At 35.2% G+C, this 9480-nt stretch overlaps 2 long non-coding RNA genes across 2 annotated transcripts; both read right to left on the bottom strand.

Moving 5' to 3' along the window:
- Positions 1-762: 762 nt before the first annotated feature.
- LOC149492790 (uncharacterized) lies at positions 763-2841 on the bottom strand. The gene is made up of 3 exons (XR_016318891.1): positions 2394-2841; positions 1510-1575; positions 763-795 (listed from the first exon to the last, which is right to left on the bottom strand). It is a non-coding gene; the product is annotated as an uncharacterized LOC149492790 (long non-coding RNA).
- A 4244-nt stretch (positions 2842-7085) lies between these two features.
- Positions 7086-9038, bottom strand: LOC149492791 (uncharacterized). The gene is made up of 3 exons (XR_016318892.1): positions 8840-9038; positions 7956-8021; positions 7086-7241 (listed from the first exon to the last, which is right to left on the bottom strand). It is a non-coding gene; the product is annotated as an uncharacterized LOC149492791 (long non-coding RNA).
- Positions 9039-9480: the final 442 nt, after the last annotated feature.

Genomic DNA, 9480 nt, shown 5'->3' on the forward strand with positions numbered 1-9480 from the left:
AGGCCTATCGAACTACGTTGACTTTGATCTTCCATTCAAACGGAAGTACGTAGGCACGTTCGGGATCTAACCCCGGGCGGCAAGTCGAATCACATAACCTAGTTTCATCAGCATGACATAGTCTCGGGATCCACCTCGGGTTCGAAGACCATGCCTTAGACATTGGGCTAATTAATCTAGTAACTAGGTTAATTAAAATTGGAGTCACTTAGGGTTTTTCCTAGTTTACCCTAAAACAATTAAACAAGGTGGCGACTCATACATTCACGTGCATTTCTTCCCTTAGTCACATGCATTCACATGCCTATGATATTTTGGGGGAGGGGTTCACACATATTTAAGAGTAATAACGACAATAATATAAAATAAAGAAAAACACAGCCAAAACTTCTCAAGAAAGAGTTGCCAATAATTAAGAACATGTAATTATTTTTGCACACAAAAAATAATTTATATAAATTCCAATTATTCTTAAAAAAAAAAAAAATTGGACCAATTATGTCACGACCCGACTCCGTGGGCCGGACCGGCACTAGGGCCCAGGTAAGCATAAGGCCCCCGAGGCCCGTAGTAAGCCTAATTACTCAACTTATACATTTCATACCATTTATAAAAAGTAACGCATACGACAAGGCCCAATTTAAATGCACAACCCTATAACTGCGGAGTTCAATAATATTCTGATAATAGAATAATTTATACATCCAAAATTAAATAACAACAATATAAAGTTTACATTTATAACTCTGCGGAGAAGAGTGTAGAGCTTCAGTCGAATCAACTGCTTCCTAGTACCTGGGAGGTTTGGAGAGAAGGGGGTGAGTTTTACAACTCAGTGAATAATAATAAATAATGCACACCACATACAGTCAAGCAAATGCACCCTAGTATACTGAATGAACACACAACAGTCAATCATATGACATTACATCAGCACCCACAAACAATATCACCTTCAAATAATCACATCACGTGGAAATTAGTCAGTGGCGTCACCTAAACCCCCGACGAGCCGTCCTCTCAAACAGCCCATCCTCTCAAACATGTGCACCCGGGGAGCCAATCCCCCATATCTGGCCGACCGGTCTAATCCTCACTTGACCAGTCCTCTCAATATTTTATTTTACATTCTCTCTTTTCTTTTCCATATCATCAACATCATTTCATCAATTCATCAGGTGCACACGGGGGCGCCGATCTCCCATTTACCCGGCCGACTGTCCAATTTCATCAGTTCATCAGGATCCATATTTATCGACCGTCCTCACAAACCCAGGGTGACCCACTTCATCCCAACTCCACACAAACAGAGCACAGTATATACACAACACAAATAATCAAACAATTCATTTATCATAATACATCAATTTCATCCAAATGCACAATTATGCATAAGTATAATTATAGTGATCATAACATAATATTTTTGAGAAAATACAATATGTAAATATATAAAAATGTAATGTTATGCAAATGCAGTGTTGACATGCATTATTTATTATTACTCACAGTGATGGAGAGCGAAGTTCTAGCTTTGATTCTGTCCTGGAGGAGCACTAGATGGACCCGGGTGATCTAAGCAAAGTAAGAATGACGCAAAATTAATTCTATTAGATAAGATAATTCTTGACCACTCTAAAAATTTTATTTTATGTCTAAATTTTTATTTCTCTATCTAACTATATTTTATTTATTTTCTACCGAAATTTCGGCAGCATCTCCCCTAAAAATTGAACTATCCACCTGTTAAAATATCAACAATTTCATAAATATTCAATCTATACGGCCCATCCGTCGGGCAATTAATCAATTCAATTTCCCATCCTCCATCCGAAGAACAATATCAACATTTCCTTCAATTCTCAACATCACCACACAATCAAAATTATATATTACAATAACATTATATCTAAACTACCTTAATAAATTCAACACTATCATTATAAAGCTGTTAACTACTCATAATTACCAAATTAATTAATTATAAATAATAAAATTAATTTAATTAACTAGCACTACTAACATTAACTTAACTAAACTAATTTAACTACAAACCATTACTTTTATTCACTAAAACTAACTTAACTAAATAAACTAGCTACAACAATTAACTACAACTAACTTAACTAAATAAACTAGCTACAACAATTAACTACAACTAACTTAACTAATTAATTACTAACACTAACACTAACACTAACTCATCTAACTAAATTAACTAAATTTCCATTCATAGTTCCAAATAGTAATAATGTAACAAAATCCTCCAAATAAATCTGCAGAGTCGTTAGCTAAGGGTTTCAATCTATACATTAACTCTATCTACTTTAATCTCTTTAACTAAAATTAGGAACTCATGAATCCAACCGAAAAAGAGCCAGAATGCTGCTTACCTAGCTGCAAACGAGCTGAAAATCAAAATTTTTTTTGGTTAGCTTGGCAGGCGTTAGCTTGATCGGAGCTGGGGCAGACAGTGGCAGGTGAAGTTGCTAGAAGGGACGGAAGAGCTCAAATGGCCGATCCTAGGTGGTCGGAGGCGTGCTGAAGCAGTGGCAGAGCGGTGGCGCGACAGATCCACTGAGGCGCGATGCTTGCTTGATCAACGACAGAAGGAGGCCGGGCCTGCTCGTGCCGCGCGATCTGGTCCAAGGAGCTGGTGAAGTCGCTGACGGAGCTGCTGCGACGTCGAGCTGCAGCGAGGAGCGACAGCGGAGTGGCGGTAGCGCGCAGCTCTGCTGCTCTGTCCCTGTCTCGCCAAAAATGCAGGCGCACTGAAGAAGAAAGAAAGAAAAGAAAGGAAAGAAGAAGAAGAAGAAGAAGAAGAAGAAGAAAGAGAAGGAGGAGAAGGTGGCGGAGGTGAAGTCGCCGGTGGTCAAGAAACGCAGGAACGGGGGGAGGGGGAGTGAAGTGTGCTAAAAAAAATAGAGGAAAAAAAGAAATTTCTAGATGGTTTGGGTCGAACCGGTTCGATTCGGTTCGATTCGGCCCCAATCCTCGATTTTCGATTGGTTTACGGCTTTTCCAATCGGTTTTTGATTCGATTTCTCACAGTGCTCGTACTAAAATATTACTATGAATTTTCCAGGCTGTCGGTTTATTAAATTTAAATGAAAAATCTTTAAAAATAAAAATTCGGGTTATTTCAGTCTCCCCCCCTTATAAAAATTCGTCCTCGAATTTTAAAAGTAACAAGTAACTGGAAAACAATGGTGGTTGTGCTTCTCACATAATCCTGCAACTGATAAAAGTTATTCACATTCAGTAGAATACTTGTTCTCCTGAGCAGCTAGATATCTACCATATCACCATAGTTAATTTAAACTTGAGTTGTACTATATCTACAAGTCAAATCAAGTAAAACACTCATAACCCAAGGCACAGATTCGACTCTAGTATTCACTGTTAACCATAAGAATTTAAGTTCCTCATAACCTCTGTTCAAGTAAGGGTTATTACTCTCATTAGCTATTATAGGCAACAATCATTTCTAATTAATGAGAACAAATTCTTACCATTACTACAAGCTTATTTCAAACAAAATCATGACATTTCTCTAGCTAATTGCTATCAACCGATAGGAGATCCTGACTTATATCCCAATCTCATCACATATTTATCACCTTAACCATTTTCCAACGAAAGATAATATAATCTCCTTTCAAATCCTACTAATGAGAATTCATATTATACCATTTCTTAACTAATTATGACAAGAACTTATGCAACTAGTCAAGTTAGTTGTTGTCATGCCAAATATTCTTAATGCATTTTCTAAAATATGCACACACCATTCTATTACACTCAACTCCATAAAGAAGTCTAGCCAACATTTTTTTTTTTTTATCTTGCTCAAGATGTAAAATTCTCCAAACCGTATTTTATATCCAATTTACCTAGGTCTACGTATCCAGATATCCTAAACAAGTAGTGCCTTTTGCTCTAGCTAAGTATGAGATTAAGGATATTAAACCTATAATCCAACTCCTGATTAAACTATGTCCTTTGTTTTATGTTTCTTCTTACCCATGAATACCTAAGAATATTCAGATAATAATATCATTGGGTTATTCTTTCTCTCCAAGTTTGTCTATCACCTCCAAATTCGTAAAATTTATACCTAATACAATTTAGGAATATCCTCAACCATAATTATGTTCTCTCTATATTCTTTACTCCAAACAAGGTTAATTCCTCATTGAATCCTTCAACATCAGAGTTGCAATGTACCATTCCTCGAATGGACCTAACTAATTAAGTATTCTCTTAAACCATAAGATCTGTCACAAACTGCCATTTATAACACAATTCTATTCATTCAATCATAATTTCCACCAATTGCTAAGAAATTCAGAATAGCTTTACATCGACTCCAAATCATATATGAATGACTCTCATCCTAATTGATATCTCAATCATTCCATGAGCAAATTTTAAATTAATAGATTACCATATTAACACACTTAAGTTGGTCTTCAAGTATAGTGAAGATGTAATCTTAGACCATCTTGTTAACACATCCGATAATCTTATAATTCATGTTTTCAGTTTTTGAATACTTGTGTGTATTCTTCTCCCTAAAATTATCCCAAATTCACTTGTTTATTCTTACACAAATCTCAATATTCCAAATGAACAGTAAATTAAAACCCAGTTAGTTCATTGATATTTATAAAATACTCCAGATACCCTTCTGTTCCCTAGAGGCTTAATTATATCTCCCTTTCTCCATCCAATAAACTAAGTAACTTACAAAAATGCACTAAGTAATAGGAATTTCTTATTCTAACTACCTTGCATCAAGAAATTACATTTATTCACATTCATCGCCATCTCAAGCTGAATCTCATGATTCTTCATCAACTCTTATTCCCAGTTATTAGTATTAATAACATTCCTCACTTGTACATAATATATTTATAAGCTCATTATATGGATTCGATTCATATAACTCTTAAAACTATTTCCTAACTAGACGCTATCAAATGACAGAAGTCAAAAAAAATTTCTTACTCTCAAGTAGAAAGTCTATCTTTCTTCCTGAATGTAAGTACTTAGTTCTTTTCCTCATCGGGATTACAATCCTTGAATCATTTATCTATTTGTTTATCACCAAACATTCAATAGCTTCCTTCATTTGATCTCTTTTTAGATTCTAAATTTACTATTTATGAACATTTAAATTCTTAATATCCACCTTAGCTCTATTCTTCAAGAGATATAACAAGAAACTGTTCAATTATACAAATATTATTCTCCTTCAAATTATATTCAAATTATCATTTTCCTAATATAATTATCACCCAATATAATAGCGTTCCAATCCCAAAACCACTAATTACCTTTGCTATCTTTTACTTTTATTTTATTATACCTGGTCCATAAGATTAGTCTGGCTTATTAAACATCCTACATGTACTAGGATCTTAATTATATCACACATGGATCCACAAATACTTCTATTAACTATTACTCAATCTTTTCTATCCTAACAATAATCACTTATAATTTCTTGATCACTTTGTCTTAGAATTTATTCTCGTATAAGCATCGTGAGATCAACACGAACCAAAATTTTTCTACACTCATGAAATCCCAAAGTATAGAAGTCTTTATCCTAAATCCGCTGATGCATCATTATTCCTATTTTTACCAAATCTTGTTACCCATGACCCCTAATTTGTTAAAACTTTATATACTGATTATCCTCATTTAAATCATACTAATTTATACTCTTTCACGCTTCTGTAATTGATTCTTTTCTAAATATCCATACAATAACAGGACTAGTTTCATCCTTACTTATCTAATTCATTAGTATAACATCAATTCAATAATTGGATAATTATCTCTCCAGATCCAATGTCAATCATCAATACACTTAAATCATCATGCCCCACTATTTACATAACATAATTACCTTAATTCCCTTATAGAATTGTTCCTCGGATCATAGAATCTCCCATTAAATAAAAATCATTGTTTGTACTTTACATACCATCGAGTGTGCAACAATTATTTTAAACATCAAAAGACTAAATACCATTAGATAAACCATAAGATTCCGCAAGCCACACAATATCCACCACTAAGTACATAAAGATTAAAGTAATTTATCTCCTATTAAAAATCGCGATTTACTTTTCTTTTATCCACAATAATTTATATTATCCCCTATATTCACACCCTAAAAAAAAAAGTTGATGAATACAACAATACACCTTACTCTACCAAGCAGCGATTATTCATAAATAAAACTCACTTCATATAATAATTCCACCAATATTATTCTTTATGAAAAATACTCATCACCAATTATCATATCAAATCACACCAAATCCTTCAATATTCAAACCCTATAAAAAAATCATGTATATCCATTCCATCCAGAAAAATATTTATCTCAATAATTATAAGAAATTCCACTAACCAACATCATGTAAATTTCATCAAATACATATGCTAATTTAATACTCTAATTAAATGGATTCTAATGTCCTCGAATCCGAATCATTTATTTCTCCTAATAAATAATTAGCAACTCATTCTCAATTCTGCAGCCACACATATACACACATTCATGCATTTTTATATATGTATTCCATATTCCACACGTATTAAATAAAAATAGCACAATTTCATCATCTAACTTCAACTTATTAATCCTATATACTTATCTTCTTACCTACTTAAATTATATATGAATATTATTTATTCCATAGAAGGATTTTAGCTTAAGTTTAAACCATCCCCTTAGCATCATTAGCTAAATCACATCTCTAAAGGACAAGGATACAAATTTTTAATCATTAAACAACTTGACTTTAACCTGATTGCGAAGAACGCAAGAACGTTGAAGGGGAAAGCAAGGAAGACTATATCAAGACATGACAGAAATTACTCCGCAGTTACATCTAGACTTATGAACTTTTGCTCTGATACCACCTTTGTCACGACCCGACTCCGTGGGCCGGACCGGCACTAGGGCCCAGGTAAGCATAAGGCCCCCGAGGCCCGTAGTAAGCCTAATTACTCAACTTATACATTTCATACCATTTATAAAAAGTAACGCATACGACAAGGCCCAATTTAAATGCACAACCCTATAACTGCGGAGTTCAATAATATTCTGATAATAGAATAATTTATACATCCAAAATTAAATAACAACAATATAAAGTTTACATTTATAACTCTGCGGAGAAGAGTGCAGAGCTTCAGTCGAATCAACTGCTTCCTAGTACCTGGGAGGTTTGGAGAGAAGGGGGTGAGTTTTACAACTCAGTGAATAATAATAAATAATGCACACCACATACAGTCAAGCAAATGCACCCTAGTATACTGAATGAACACACAACAGTCAATCATATGACATTACATCAGCACCCACAAACAATATCACCTTCAAATAATCACATCACGTGGAAATTAGTCAGTGGTGTCACCTAAACCCCCGACGAGCCGTCCTCTCAAACAGCCCATCCTCTCAAACATGTGCACCCGGGGAGCCAATCCCCCATATCTGGCCGACCGGTCTAATCCTCACTTGACCAGTCCTCTCAATATTTTATTTTACATTCTCTCTTTTCTTTTCCATATCATCAACATCATTTCATCAATTCATCAGGTGCACACGGGGGCGCCGATCTCCCATTTACCCGGCCGACGGTCCAATTTCATCAGTTCATCAGGATCCATATTTATCGACCGTCCTCACAAACCCAGGGTGACCCACTTCATCCCAACTCCACACAAACAGAGCACAGTATATACACAACACAAATAATCAAACAATTCATTTATCATAATACATCAATTTCATCCAAATGCACAATTATGCATAAGTATAATTATAGTGATCATAACATAATATTTTTGAGAAAATACAATATGTAAATATATAAAAATGTAATGTTATGCAAATGCAGTGTTGACATGCATTATTTATTATTACTCACAGTGATGGAGAGCGAAGTTCTAGCTTTGATTCTGTCCTGGAGGAGCACTAGATGGACCCGGGTGATCTAAGCAAAGTAAGAATGACGCAAAATTAATTCTATTAGATAAGATAATTCTTGACCACTCTAAAAATTTTATTTTATGTCTAAATTTTTATTTCTCTATCTAACTATATTTTATTTATTTTCTACCAAAATTTCGGCAGCATCTCCCCTAAAAATTGAACTATCCACCTGTTAAAATATCAACAATTTCATAAATATTCAATCTATACGGCCCATCCGTCGGGCAATTAATCAATTCAATTTCCCATCCTCCATCCGAAGAACAATATCAACATTTCCTTCAATTCTCAACATCACCACACAATCAAAATTATATATTACAATAACATTATATCTAAACTACCTTAATAAATTCAACACTATCATTATAAAGCTGTTAACTACTCATAATTACCAAATTAATTAATTATAAATAATAAAATTAATTTAATTAACTAGCACTACTAACATTAACTTAACTAAACTAATTTAACTACAAACCATTACTTTTATTCACTAAAACTAACTTAACTAAATAAACTAGCTACAACAATTAACTACAACTAACTTAACTAAATAAACTAGCTACAACAATTAACTACAACTAACTTAACTAATTAATTACTAACACTAACACTAACACTAACTCATCTAACTAAATTAACTAAATTTCCATTCATAGTTCCAAATAGTAATAATGTAACAAAATCCTCCAAATAAATCTGCAGAGTCGTTAGCTAAGGGTTTCAATCTATACATTAACTCTATCTACTTTAATCTCTTTAACTAAAATTAGGAACTCATGAATCCAACCGAAAAAGAGCCAGAATGCTGCTTACCTAGCTGCAAACGAGCTGAAAATCAAAATTTTTTTTGGTTAGCTTGGCAGGCGTTAGCTTGATCGGAGCTGGGGCAGACAGTGGCAGGTGAAGTTGCTAGAAGGGACGGAAGAGCTCAAATGGCCGATCCTAGGTGGTCGGAGGCGTGCTGAAGCAGTGGCAGAGCGGTGGCGCGACAGATCCACTGAGGCGCGATGCTTGCTTGATCAACGCCAGAAGGAGGCCGGGCCTGCTCGTGCCGCGCGATCTGGTCCAAGGAGCTGGTGAAGTCGCTGACGGAGCTGCTGCGACGTCGAGCTGCAGCGAGGAGCGACAGCGGAGTGGCGGTAGCGCGCAGCTCTGCTGCTCTGTCCCTGTCTCGCCAAAAATGCAGGTGCACTGAAGAAGAAAGAAAGAAAAGAAAGGAAAGAAGAAGAAGAAGAAGAAGAAGAAGAAGAAAGAGAAGGAGGAGAAGGTGGCGGAGGTGAAGTCGCCGGTGGTCAAGAAACGCAGGAACGGGGGGAGGGGGAGTGAAGTGTGCTAAAAAAAATAGAGGAAAAAAAGAAATTTCTAGATGGTTTGGGTCGAACCGGTTCGATTCGGTTCGATTCGGCCCCAATCCTCGATTTTCGATTGGTTTACGGCTTTTCCAATCGGTTTTT

The sequence above is a fragment of the Jatropha curcas genome, chromosome 11, assembly GCF_041381405.1.
Source record: "Jatropha curcas cultivar XTBG-Jc1 chromosome 11, XTBG_Jcur_1.0, whole genome shotgun sequence".
In the NCBI taxonomy this organism is placed as follows: domain Eukaryota; kingdom Viridiplantae; phylum Streptophyta; class Magnoliopsida; order Malpighiales; family Euphorbiaceae; genus Jatropha; species Jatropha curcas.